Source organism: Gorilla gorilla, chromosome 15, assembly GCF_029281585.2.
Source record: "Gorilla gorilla gorilla isolate KB3781 chromosome 15, NHGRI_mGorGor1-v2.1_pri, whole genome shotgun sequence".
NCBI lineage: Eukaryota > Metazoa > Chordata > Mammalia > Primates > Hominidae > Gorilla > Gorilla gorilla.
The window spans coordinates 64560813-64575546 of NC_073239.2; the positions used below are offsets into that span (position 1 = coordinate 64560813).

The following is a 14734-nucleotide window of genomic DNA, read 5'->3' on the forward strand; positions in this document are numbered from 1 at the left end:
TTATGTACTAAAATGTAGAAGTCCTAACTACAAGAGAGATGTATGGACACACGGGAATGGATGACTCAGCTGGTAAACAGAGGATCAGAAACTGCTGTATCTTTCACATTTTTCTATAAACATTACAGATAGAATAAGATCACTTGCCAGAATGGAGAAAATCACATCAAATCAGCCCAGCAAATATTCAAGGCAGGAAAATTAAGGCAATGCCCAATGTTCCCATAGTGTTATAGATAAGCTTTATAATGGTTACAATGGAAAAAAAAAGATTAATCAGAATTCCTCAAAATCACTTTAAGTTCTGAAGGACGTTTGTGGAATACCTTTCCAAAAATTGAGGACTGATAATCCCCCACAAAAGGCAAATTTGATTTTACAGTAGGTTTTCAAAATCTCTATTGCCATTTGATCATATGGTATACACATATTTCATAATGTAATGCCTCCAGTAATCCAATTCCTTCCCCATCTCTCCTTATCTCCTTTCCCACTCTTTAGTGTGGCCTTGCTTTATCTCAAATATGCTCAGTCCACACAAAGGGCCATCTCCTGGTCATCATCCAAGTCTCTTCCTTCATGGTGCTGAATCAAAGAGGCCGTCTTCAAACACCATATCTAATGGTGTCTGTTGCCCAAATTAGTGTGTTAAATATTAATCTGATATACTATTTTACATAACACATATCATTAGTCTAATGGTGCCTGTTGCCCAAATTAGTGTGTTAAATATTAATCTGATATACTATTTTACATAACACATATCATTAGCTGAAATTACCTTGCATTTTAATTTGTTGACTTATTTATTATTTATTTCCCTCCAACTAAATTAATAGTTTGTGAGATCAAGGACCTTCCTTTCCATACTCACTATTATGTCCTTAGTATCTAGAATATATGTGTTTGTTGCATGAACTGGACAAATGAACTAGATATAGAAAGTGCAAAGTTGATCTACCAGCCAGGCTAAAGTATTTAATCCCACGTAATTTCTTCCTGCCACATAATTTGGAATCTCTTGCTTTTCTATCAACATCAGTACTCCAGAAAGAAAGCTAATGAAACATTTTAAGTTGTATCTATTGTGTGGAACACAATTTAATTCAAAAGCTAAATATATATTCTATATGTTTAAATGTATTTATTATATTTATCACATGTCAGAACATGAGATACCTGCACTTCTCCATCAGTAGGGGTAATTGAAACCTGACTGTGTGTAGCAATCTTGGAATCATGGCCTCCAGCTAAAAACTTACATCTGAGGCTAAATACTAAAAGTACTGTTTGCCTTGTGTCAGCAGATCCACCACATTACTTTGAAAATGCACCACCCTTCCCTACAGTGCACAGTATACTTATAAAGATGTATGATATGATTTGTTTCCCACTGGGAAGAAATGGTTTGTAGGACAAAAAGAGCTGCTGTGAGTGAGTCAGAAAGCATGCATCTTCTGTAAAACTGAAATGCCTCGCTCCATGAAGCACAGAGAATTTTGTAAAATAATTCACCGGTTTTCCTTACTGCTTAAACTTTGCCATTTTATTAGCAGCTTAATGAGTAATACAAAAAATGTTCTGTATAGGTAAAAGTTATAACATTAGGATGCCTGAATAAAGAAAACACACGCACTGGTGCAACTAATTTTTTCTAAATTTTAAATGGTAGAGGAAAATTTTTCAACACCTTAATTTTAAAAAATTTACATTATTGTTTGCTAAAGATTATTTGGTCAATGACTAGCAAGAGTCAAATTACTTTGAAAGTTAAGATTTGTTATAAGATGTAAATACCCAAGGGAAAAAACCTATGGTACTCTATTATATTGCACACTTTAGCAGAACACAAATTGCCTGACATTCATCTCCAGATATGCGCTGCTTCCAAATCTCTGTAACTTCTTTACTCTCCTATGAAAGAGATCAGCGTGGGGAAAAGAAGAAAATAAAGTGCATATTTACAAAGATAGGTATTTCAATTTCATTTATAGTTTAAGAAAACATTACAACTAGTGATATATGAACCTTGTTCATTCCACTTATTTTTCACCTTTCTTGAATTTTACTGCAGCTAAGAAGGAAAATATAAGGTTATTTTAGTTGCTATATATCAACAGAACTATTCCTTAGGCAAAATAAAAATTTAAATACAATCTTCTGTGCCTTTAGTTTTAAAATAAACATTTTAAACTGGGAAATGGTTCAAATTGTATGGTTGGACACGAAAGATCAATGGCAGCAGTTTTGGTTCATAACATACAAGTCAATGAGCTGAATTTTGAGGGCATAGAGGGCAGGGGGTTAGAGGGTCCTTGCAAGCAATAGGGTAGTGAGGTCATCAGATCAATGGACAAAGCAGGAAGTTCCTTGCATCCAGAGTAAGTGGTTTTGATTGCATCATGTAGGCCAGAGGGGATATGGGATATGTATTTTATAAAACTGGTTAATAAGCAAACTTAATTCAGTATGTTCAAATAAGTAGTCAATGTCTATCTGAATACTTAAAAGAGGTTAATACTCTTGTGTATATTAGAAATGGCCTAATCCAGCCCCACAGGAAAAGTGTTCATAATATGATAAAACCAAGCATTGTGGTAATACTTTGAATTGCATCACAGCCATGTTTTTTTTTCTGATAAACTTACATTTATTGTTTTTTCCTAATAATAAAAAATACAAAGCTCTAAAAGACTTGTCATTATTTAAATTACTATGATTTTCTTTTACATTTCCATGACCACAATGTCACTGGTAATGGTTTGAGAGACATAATGTAAGCCCAATAAAATAACAGTTTAATCTCCATTGAGTAATACCTTTAACTCATGGTGGGAAAGATATCACTGAATGATGCATAGCATGTATCATTGCTCATAGACACTGGCTTAGGAATAAGCACAAGTAGTTCCTAGTGAATTGGGCGTCTTTTATTAAGACTTTTCCACTTTTTTCTGGACAGAACTGTGAGAAACAAATAATCCTAATTATGTAACGTGATCCTCAGACAGACATCAGTAAGGCAACTTACATGTCAACTTTTGTGTAGGTCCCACTAAATCCACACATTCTTGCAAAAATATTTGAGAGCATATGATGTTCACGAGAAAATTCTAAGTGAGGCTCGTAGGGAAGAACATTCAAACAAAGGGAATAACAAATACAAATAAAAAGGCTGTGAAATGGGTGAATGCACGTCCATATATGAAGAACACTGAGCAGAAAGTCCAGGTGGCTAGAGTAGTAGGGGATAGGCACTGTAAAAAGGAAATTCAGAGGCAACAAGGGCCTGATCATATGGAACTGCTATGCCACTGTAAAGATCTTTGGCTTTTCTCTAAATGAGACAAGGAGTCACTGGAAAGTTGTAAGTTTTAAAAGAATCACCTGGCTGCTGTACTGAAAACAGACTTGAGGGGCACAAGGGAAGAAGCAAGAGACTAGTTAGGATCTTGTCTGTGATTCAGTTGACAGGTGATGACATGTGACTTGGATGAGGGTAGTAGCAGGGAAACCGGCTGGATTCTGGATATCTGTAGAAGCAGAACTATGCTGACAGGTTGGAATTTGGTCTGGAGAGAAAAAAGGGAGTCAAGGTTTTTGACCTGAGCAACTAAAAGAATGAATTTATCACTTACTGAGAAAAAAAGAAAAAGTCTAGAAGAGCAGGTCCAGTGAGGGAAAATCAGGCATTCAGTTCTTTCTTTTAAATTTTTTAAATTTTTCCATAGGTTATTGGGGTACAGGTGGTATTTGGTTACATGAGTAAGTTCTTTAGTGGTGATTGGTGAGGTTTTGGAGCACCCATCACCCGAGCAGTATACACTGCACAGTATTTGTTGTCTTTTATCCCTCACCTCCCTCCTACCCTTCTTCTCAAGTCCCCAAAGTTCATTGTGTCCTATCATTCTTACGCTTTTGCGTCCTCATAGCTAAGCTAAAACATATCTGTGAGAACATACGATGTTTGGTTTTTCATTCCTGAGTTACTTCACATAGAATAATAGTCTCCAATCTCATCCAGTTCACTGTAAATGCTGTCAATTCATTCCTTTTCTATGGCTGAGTAGTATTCCATCATATATATATACATACATATATATATACAGACACACATATATATACACATATATATATACGTGTATATATACATACATACACATATATATATATATATATATATCAGTTTCTTTATCTACTTGTTGATTGATGGGCATTTGGGTTGGTTCCATGATTTTGCAATTGTGAATTGTGCTGCTATAAAAATGTGTGTGCTGGTATCTTTTTTGTATAATGACTTCTTTTCCTCTGGGTAGATACCCAGTAGTGGGATTGCTGTATCAAATGGTAGTTCTACTTTTAGATCTTTAAGGAATCTCCACACTGTTTTCCATAGTGGCTGTAGTAGTTTCCATTCCCACAAGCAGTGTAGAAGTGTTCCCCAATCACCGCATCCACATCAACATCTAGGATCAGATGGATTCACAGCAGAATTCTACCAGACATTCAAAGAAGAATTGGTACCAATCCTGTTGACATTATTCCACAAGACAGAGAGGGAACCCTCCCTAATTCATTCTATGAAGCCAGCATCACCCTAATGCTAAAACCAGGAAAGGATACAACCAAAAAAGAAAACTACAGACTGATATCCCTGATGAACATAGATGCTAAAATCCTTAACACAATACTAGCTAACGGAATCCACCATGATCAAGTGGGTTTCATACCAGGGAAGTCAATAAATGTGATGCACCACATAAACAGAATTAAAAACAAAAATCACATGATCATCTCAATAGATGCAGAAAAAGCATTCCACAGAATCCAGCACCCTTTATGATTAAAACTCTCAGCAAAATTGGCATAAAAGGGATATACCTCAATGTAATAAAAGTCATCTATGACAAACCCACTACCAACATAATACTGAATGGGGAAAAGCTGAAAGCATTCCCTTTGAGAACTGGAACAAGATAAGATGTCCACTCTCACCACTCCTCTTCAACATAGTACTGGAAGTCCTAGCCAGAGTAATCAGACAAGAGAAAGTAAGGGCATCCAAACTGGTAAAGAGGAAGTCAAACTGTCACAGTTTGCTGACGATATGATTGTTTATCGTGAAAACCTAACGACTCCTCCAGAAAGCTCCTAGAATAAAATAATTGAGCAAAGTTTCCAGATACAAGACTAATGTACAAAAATCAGTAGTTCTCCTATACACCAACAGTGACCAAGCGGAGAATCAAATCAAGAACTCAACCCCTTTTACAATAGCTAAAAACAAACAAACAACAAAAACAACAACAAAAACTTAGGAATATACCTAACCAAGGAGGTGTAAGACCTCCACAGGGAAAACTATAAAACACTGCTGAAAGAAATAATAGATGACACAAACAAATGGAAACACATCCCATGCTCATGGATGGGGAGAATCAATATTGTGAAGGATGGGGAGAATCAATATTGTGAAAATAACCATACTGCCAAAGCCAATCTACAAATTCAATGCAATTCCCATCAAAATACCACCATCATTCTTCACAGAATTAGAAAAAAAATATTCTAAAATTCATATGGAACCAAAAAAGAGCCTGCATAGCCAAAGCAAGATAAAGCAAAAAGGACAAATCTGGGGGCATCACACTACCTGATTTCAAACTATACTATAAGGCCACAATCACCAAAATAGCATGGTACTGGTATAAAAATAGGCACATAGACCAATGGAACAGAATAGAGAACCCAGAAGTAAACCCAAATACTTACAGCCAACTGATCTTTGACAAAGCAAACAAAAACATAAAGTGGAAAAAGGACACCCTATTCAAAAATGGTGCCAGGATAATTGGCAAGTCACAGGTAGGAGAACGAAACTGGATCCTCATCTCTCACCTTATATAAAAATCAACTCAATATGGATTAAGGACTTAAACCTAAGACCTGAAACTATAAAAATTCTAGAAAATTACATTGGCAAAACCCTTCTAAACATTGGCTTTGGCAAAGATTTCATGACCAAGAACCCAAAAGCAAATGCAATAAAAACAAAGATAAATACCTGGGACTTAATTAACCTAAAGAGCTTTTGCATGGCAAAAGAACAGTCAGCAGACTAAACAGACAACCCACAGAGTGGGAGAAAATCTTCACAATATATATATTTGACAAGGGACTAATACCCAGAATCGACAACAAACTCAAACAAATCAGCAAAAAAACAAACAATCCCATCGAAAAGTTGGCTAAGGACAAGAAGAGACAATTCTCAAAAGAAGATATACAAATGGCCAACAAACATGAGAAAATACTCAACATCACTAATGATCAGAGAAATGCCAATCAAAACCACAATGTGATATCACTTTACTCCTGCCAAAATGGCCATAATCAAAAAGTAAAAAAACAGTAGGCATTCAGTTCTGATGTTACGTTTGAGATGTTCCCAATCTTAGGTGCTTGGAAAGCCACATGCCAAACAAAGTATAGTAGAGCCAATGAAAATAACAGGATTATCTGGGATGCAGTGCATATTGATCAAGCATTTTATTGGCCAACAGCATAACATAACACATCAAAAAGCAATTATGGGGAGCAACAGCAGAGTAACTCACCTATGTGAAGCATTTGCTCAGTAAACAGAGAAACACTAAAACCTATTACTTTCCAAGAGTGGAAAGTTGTGTTTAGCAAGGCAGAGATACCACAGAATCACAAGTTTAAAAAATTATTTGGGACTCAAACAAAATGTTTAGAGGGAAGAAACTCTGGCTATCTTATCTGGCAATACTTCGCAAGTTTCCAAATGAATGCTGAATCCAAGAAATACGATTTCCCTATTCTGTACCCAAATTCTACTTTATCACTGCGTTCACCAAATTATATTTCAATTGTGATAGACAGATAGATAGACAGATAGATAGATAGATAGATAGATAGATAGATAGATAGATAGATAGATCTTCTGTGTTTTATTAATTGCTGTCATCTGGCATAAAGTGTGACACCCCACAGTCACAGTATAAAAGCTTATTCAATAGAATTCATGTAATTTAGGAGGTTACACACACTCACGGAAAAACTACTGATCTAAAATAATAAGTTGTTATGTTTCTAATACTTCAAAATATTTTTTTCAAATACAAGCTTTAACAACACTAACAAAAACTTGAGTCATATAACTTTCTTAAGCTGCTCAAAGTTCTGGATGTTGAAGGTTATAACCTCTGGCATCTCAATTTTAAATTTTATTAGTATTCCAAGGTGATCTGTCTTTCAACTTCTTAAACAGCATTTATAACGTAATTTTTTAAACTACTAGCTATGAAAAACTATTTGGGTATGCTTCTATACCTTCTCCAAGCAATTTGCCACTGTTGGTACTCTTTAAAAGCTATCTATACTTTGTTTTTTTCCCACATGAGGTGCTAAAATAGCATTTCTATAGGAAATGTATTATATACAAGAAATTAAGTGTACTTTATACATATTCCACCAGGTAAAAATACACAGAATAAAATTCATATCTATTTTAAAATATGGTACTTATTGATTAGGCAAATGTGTGTGCTCCAGTCATCTAAACCTGAGGATACTTAAAAGCTGATCAAGTTTATTAGCAGGACCTAATATTTCCCCTTCCTCACCTCTCCAACACTTTAGCATCCTCTGGAGACCTACTGATACCATATTTTCTTTCCCTTATTGCGGGTATTGAAAACCGAAGTTAGGGAAGAATCTCAGAAAGCCATTCACATTGAGTTTTAAGCACATTCCAAACACCAGCCATTGTGATCATTGTTATAGTTTTCTCATTTCTTTTTCATACCAACTCTGAAGTAACTACCATTACCTTATTTTCCTGTAGAGATAATTGAGGAGACCTTAGGGTATAAATAACTTGCCTGTGGCCACTCAGCCAGCTACTGGCAAGGGTCAACTCCAGCTCTGTCTGACCCCAAAGCCCCGTTTTTCATTAGACTGCAAACTGCCGAAAACATATCCTATTCAAATGAATTCTACATCTGAACACATTAGCAAAGTTTTAAACACAAGAAATATAACAAGCTGCAAGGTAGACTTCAGACATTCACCAGAAGATGGGAATGCATATTTTGGGGAGGAGGTTCTGAATCTACTCTTTGCAGGCAACTTTACTTCATTTATCTCTCTCTCTCTCTCTCTCTCACACACACACACACACACACACACACACACACAGGCACACGCACACCCACCAACCATCCCAGAAATAAACAAATCCTGAACTTGCAGAAATATTATTTATTGTGAAAGAGAGATTCATTTCATATTATGAGGGCTGAAAACACCCAAACAATCTAGGATATGGATTTAATATGTTATCTGCACATACATTTATATATAGCTATCCTGATTTCCTTTGTGAATGATACACATCTGTCCTATCAACATTCATCACACGTGATGACAATGTAATTTTCTTTGCTGGTAAAAGATTTCATGTGGTTAACTTTTCATGTCACACTAAAAATAAACCCCCATTCACTTATTAAACATTTTACCTATACTTTTATATGAACTATTTTAAATTTCTTTCATCAGTTATGAACACACTTAAAACATCTTTGCAATATTTGGAGTCGTGTTAAATATGGCTACTATGTAGCTCTATTGGAGGGGTTGACAACAGAATTTGTGCCATTCTAGAAGAAATTTATATAGATTATTTAGAAGTTATGATAAACTTTTCCCGGATAAAAATCAATTTTCCCCATAAAAAAATGTTGTTTAAATTTGTCCAGAGATTGGTTATTCTTGTTTTCTTTTTTTTTTTTTTTGACAGTGTCTCAAAAAAAAAAAGTGGTGCAATGGTGCGATCTCAGCTCACTGCAAGCTCTGCCTCCTGGATTCAGATGGTTCTCTTGCCTCAGCCTCCCGAGTAGCTTGGATTACAGGCACCCGCCATCATGTTGCACTAATTTTTGTATTTTTTGAAGAGACAGGGTTTCACCATGTTAGTCAGGCTGGTCTCGAACTCCTGACTTCAAGTGATCCACCCACCTTCGGCTCCCAAAGTGCTGGGATTACAGGCATGAGCCACCGCATCCGGCCAGTTTTTCACCTTTTAAATCAATGATTTCTCTCAGATGCATTTCACTCAGTTTTATAGAACAGAAGCCTACCTCTCTTACACCCAATACTGGCCTTCCATTAATGTTATTTCCATACTCGTGCTAACTCACAGATAAATTATAGATTAATTTTAATACAACATTCTTCCATGAAGCCATATAAATTAGAAGTGTTCACCAATGAGTGATTCTTAAAAATGGCTAGAGATTTTAAAAAGGCCAAGTTTCCTGATTTAAAACCCTCCAGTGGGACAAAGATCTAAATCGCCATCTGATCAGATAAAACCTCTACTGAAGAAAAGGGAAAATGAGAAGTGTAGCAATTTGTATGCATCTCAGATTTAAACCAATTCCACATTGTAAGATGTTAAGGTACATGTTTCCAGGGCCTAGTAATTACATAATTTCTCTATCTCTTACTTTTCTCTTCTATAATATGGTGCCAATAATAGTACCCACTTCAGGTGGGGTTTGGATTTTTAGAATATTGTATCTATTAAGGATTTGGCCCTGTATCTGGTACATAGTAAATGTTCCATAAGGTTAACTTTATTAGTAGTATTTGGCAGTCACAAAGTAGATTCTATAATTGGTGGGCTTAGTAAGCACCTATTTGCTTTATTTTTTTCTTGGGTAGAATTCATTATTTAATTAAAAAAATCCTATAGCAAATTTGATTCATATTCCTGATGTGGTATTATTATTATTATTATTTGCCTTTATATTGTTTCTCATAGATGTATGGCCATAAAAAAGACAAACACATTTATTTTATTTGCCTTGACCTCCTGAGCAACAGACGTTGAATTAATAAAAAAAGATTCAGAAAATTTAAAAATAACATTTTAGTGGTGCTTTTAATTTCTACCAAAATAGTGATTTTAACCATTCTATAATAACATTTTACTAAAAATTAATATAAAATTTGAAATTCATGAACATATTAAGAGTAATTCCAGTTATACAGATCAATGGCTATGTTAAGCATTGAGGGATTGACCAAGATAAATGTAAAGTGTATGATTCTAGCCCAAGCCCACATACAGAACAATGTTTCACAGTATAGTAGCCTGGTGTAGTTAAAAGTCTGAAATGTGGAATGTGCAAGTCTACACTAAGTAGAATAGTAACTGGGCTTTTCCAATATCCTAAGCCAGTTCTCAGTGGAGATATTTACAGGGACTGCAGTTGAATTAGGTCAGTTCGACAGAGGATAGAAGGAAGAGGACAAATGCACATTGACACGGTCCCCCAGATATTCGAATAGGCAATCCTAAAGCCTCAATCTCATTTATCAGCAGCTTAGGTGAGAACTATTAGGTTTCAAAGGGGTCTAATAAATAACAAACCTCTTCCCCACCTCACCGTGATTATTAATAAAGTGGAAATTGTAAAGTACGACTGAAATCTGTGAGCAAATGGGATTCCTGATACTGACCCCAGAACTGAGTGGACTGACCATGTCCATTCAGCACTGACACACTGGAACAATCTGAGCCTGAGCCCTTCAATGGGGTCTTTGGCACTAGCATGGGTGGGGCTAGAAATACTAAAGGGGGAGGCCTTGTTCCTCCTTCCAATCTCTCCAAGAACAAAAGTTACTCCACTTCTCCTGGGAGGAATGAGTAGGAGCCAGAGAAAGTGAGGAAGAGAGATCAGGACCACAAAATCTCAGCATAAGACCAATAAGCACTGTGAGTTTCAGTGCTATAACTAAAATACATTTGACTCTGAATTTTGAAGCAGACAGTAAAATATGAAGGGCCATTACTGTAAAATTTGACAGGAGAACCAAAGTAAGTGTCTGCACATTGTCTGCTCCTCCTCTGATACGCTGCTAAAATTTCCAGACTACTTTGTTCCTGGCAGTAAACTCTAAATTAGCCAATTAGAAGAGATACATTAACAGTGTCTGCTTATGCATTTATGCTACTCATATAATTTGTAAGATAATCGTTGTTTTATTATTGTTCTAGGTATGGGTTAAAATGCCAAAAACAGAAGAAGACCTAAATTTTATAATGCTGTTAACTTCTCCTTCCTCATTACTTACCTGCCAGTACAGTTTTGGAGCACGTACTTCTTTATCTCAGACACCTTTTGCTTGAGGCTTGTCTTGAGTTTCCAAACGCTCTTCTATATGCTTCTCCTGTGAATTACTGGGTCTGCTTTAAGCACAAAGTAATGGGCCAAATGGTTCCTTAGGCTACTTTTAGAAGTTGTCACACACAAAAGGGACAACTGAAATCTCACTAATTTCTAAAGTTTGCACCTAAGAAAGCATAACATAAAAATAGAACAATTTTTTAGATAATGGACTATAAATGTATTTTCCATATTTGTATGAGCTCATATATAAAATGTTCACAAGATACATTTGTCCAAAAACATTAGAAATATGACATGAATCAGTTAAAACTGAGCTATATACTAGGTAGTCACTAATCATATGTGACTATTTAAATTAAAATTAATTAAAATTAAACAAAAGTAAAAATTTACTTCCTCATTCTTACTAGCCTCATATCAAGTGCTCAAAAACCAAATGTGGTTAGCAACTGTCCTATTGGACAGCACAAATATAAAACATCTCCATCATTCACGAATGTTCTACCGGACAGCAATGATTTTAGAGCACCACTGTTGGTATGATCTTGTCACTAAATAAAGAACTTTAAGGGATTCAACTCATACGCCTACAAAATATCTAACAGTCTCATATACAGTGAAGAGTAGAATATTCTGGTAAACTGGGTGAATAATAAAGCATTTCTAAGATCACTTAAATTTTATTAGTCTTTGTTTTTTTGAGACGGAGTCTCGCTCTGTCGCCTAGGCTGGAGTGCAGTGGCCCAATTTCGGCTCACTGCAACCTCTGCCTCTCAGGTTCAAGCGATTCTCTGCCTCAGCCTCCCGAGTGGCTGGGATTACAGGTGCCCACCACCACACCTGGCTAATTTTTGTATTTTTAGTAGAGACGGGGTTCACCATGTTGGCCAGGCTGCTCTTGAACTCCTGACCCCAGGTGATCCACCCACCTCGGCCTCCCAAAGTGCTGGGATTACAAGTGTGAATCACCGCACCCGGCCTATTAGTCCTTTTTAAATGAGAAACTGGTGAGCTTGCATGCTGCTGTCAAGTCAGTACAGTTTTAAAAAACAATTTCTGCACTAAACCTACCAGCTTGCTACAGTTCTTAGGTCTCATATAGTTTCTTTATTAACTGTCTCCTAACACAATTTCTTTATGGATGTCTTACAAAACCATAACTGAGCTGCTTGGTAAACTAATTTATATTTATTGCTTTTTCCTTAGGTTACATGCATATTATTTATATATTTGCCTATAGCATATTATGTGCAAACTAAATAGTATACGTAGACCAAGATGGAGATAGAGACAGCTTAAAGAACAATGTAATTGGGGAATGGTGGGTAAATTCATGTTCATTGTACATAAATGAGTGGATTAATAAAAGATTTATATTTAAAAATGCCAGTACTTAGAAAAAACCCAAACAGCCTCTTAATAAATAACTTTTTAATTAAAAAGTTTTCAATATAAGCTGAATCTGAGAGTCTGAATTCAGCTAAGAATTCACTGGTTTTGCATCTCTTAGCTACATCCTATCAGTGTTCAATAGGGGTGAAAATGGCAAAACTCAGAGCAATTTTGAGAAACATAATTATTACCATTATGGCCAAAAGGGAGACAAGGATAAACATATGCATAAATACAAATAACTGTACTAGCTTGAGATGCTGCTTCTAATCAAGCAAAATGCTCCACTCATAAATTGTATCACAGTCAGTCTTAAATATCATTCCGATGCCTATAAAGTAGTGAGGACCTATCTTGGTGCACTTTTTGCAGATGCAAAATTCAGAATGAAAGATAAGTGAATTCTATGAAAGTTGGTAGGCATTGTACCTCCATTTCTGTTTATCTGTTCCTTTTGCCAAGGGTCCATCTGCATGCTCCTCATTATCAAAAGCCTACCTGTCCATCAAGTCTGTGTGGATGTCTCTCTGGATGTTTCAATCATCCCCTACTCCCTGAATGTGACCCATCCTTTCTCAAGACTCTCTAAAACTCTCTACTTCAATTTTTCTTACTGCAATACATGTTAAGTTCTCTAAATGTGTTACAAGAAGGCACTGTATGTCACTCATTTTTGCAATTTTTCTGAATGCCGCATCTAATATTTTATTTTATCTACCTTGCATTTCTTCTTTGCATTTACTTTTCTACAATGGCTATTCTAGTACTTTTAACTGGCCACAAAATTACTAATGTCCGTAAGCTTGGAACATGAACGAAATTAGATTGAGTTTAAAAGCAAAAACAAAAAAACTAAGCCATGATGACGCAAAATAACACAGCTTTGGATCCATGCAGACTTGGGCTGAAATTCCAGTACCACAACTTAGTAGACTTTAGAGTTTTCCAAATTTTCTCTTCAAGGCAATCACAGAAAAGGGCCACACATACAAGGCACACTGGAGGGAATAAAAAAGCCTTTCATGGCGGTCAGATGTGACCCATCCAGGGACTCTAGCTTCCGCAGGCCTCTTTTTTTTTTTGTTATAGGTTGAAAGGATAGAAGAATCAAGGTTTTGATACACAGCCCTGAAGTACAAATCTCTAGGTTATAATGATTTTGATACATTGATATAATAGCATCTCTGAGCCTCAGTTTAATTTTTTATATATATATACACACACACACAGAGATACATTATCTACAAAACTGCTAATATGATTGGAAACAATGTCTATACAGCACCTAGCATTGTGTTAGATACTACTAACTAGACAATCATAAATAGTACCTAATAATTTTACTGCCCAATAATAATATTCCAAATATAAACCGAATAAAAATTGTACTCTTTATGGTATAGTGGTTAGCTGCATCATCATCACAATGAGGTGGGCTGCTAACAAAGAAATGGATAGCTTATTTTTTTGAATGAATTAGCAAACAGCTTTAAGTACATTAAAACTAATACTAATAATTTCACAGGTAAGTCAAAGTCTTCATACATCAAGTGAAGGGTGGAAGTAGCCATGACTCAGAACTGTGTATTCAGTCAGAAAGCATCTGAGGAGGCAGATAAAGGGCACAGTGACACATCTCTCCAGCTTTCAGATGGCACACATGGAATCTCAGAATGACCAAGCCTTAAGGGCTTTCAAGGGAGCACATAGCACAACTCACAGATGAGCAGGTAATTCCGACTCACAGGTCAAGCATAAGGAGCTATATTGCTCTTTTTGATTCTGGTACTGACGTTTTAAAAGGCTGTGAATTTTATGTTTTGTTTCCTTTGACAAACTCAGTCATCCAGTTGGACACTTTTCACCACAGACAATATCTGAATAGGTTTTTAACACTGATTCTAAATGCGATTGAAATTTAACTTATTACTTAGATATCCAGGGCTGCTCTACTCTTGGCAGTGGAGCCTGACTGACTCACAGATTGATCTGTTGTCATCCTCATCCCAGCACACAGCCATCCACTTGATTCCGATGGCTCAAACCTTCCTTCACATCTTGGCCACCAAAGAGGCTCCAATGAAAGGTTCACAGGAAGCTCTTGGCTAGGAGCACAC

General features: G+C 36.0%; 1 protein-coding gene across 2 annotated transcripts in view; it reads right to left on the reverse strand.

Annotated features, from left to right (window-relative positions):
* Nucleotides 1–14734, reverse strand: part of MDGA2 (MAM domain containing glycosylphosphatidylinositol anchor 2) — an 834858-nt gene that overhangs the window by 764216 nt on the left and 55908 nt on the right. The window lies entirely within an intron of this gene.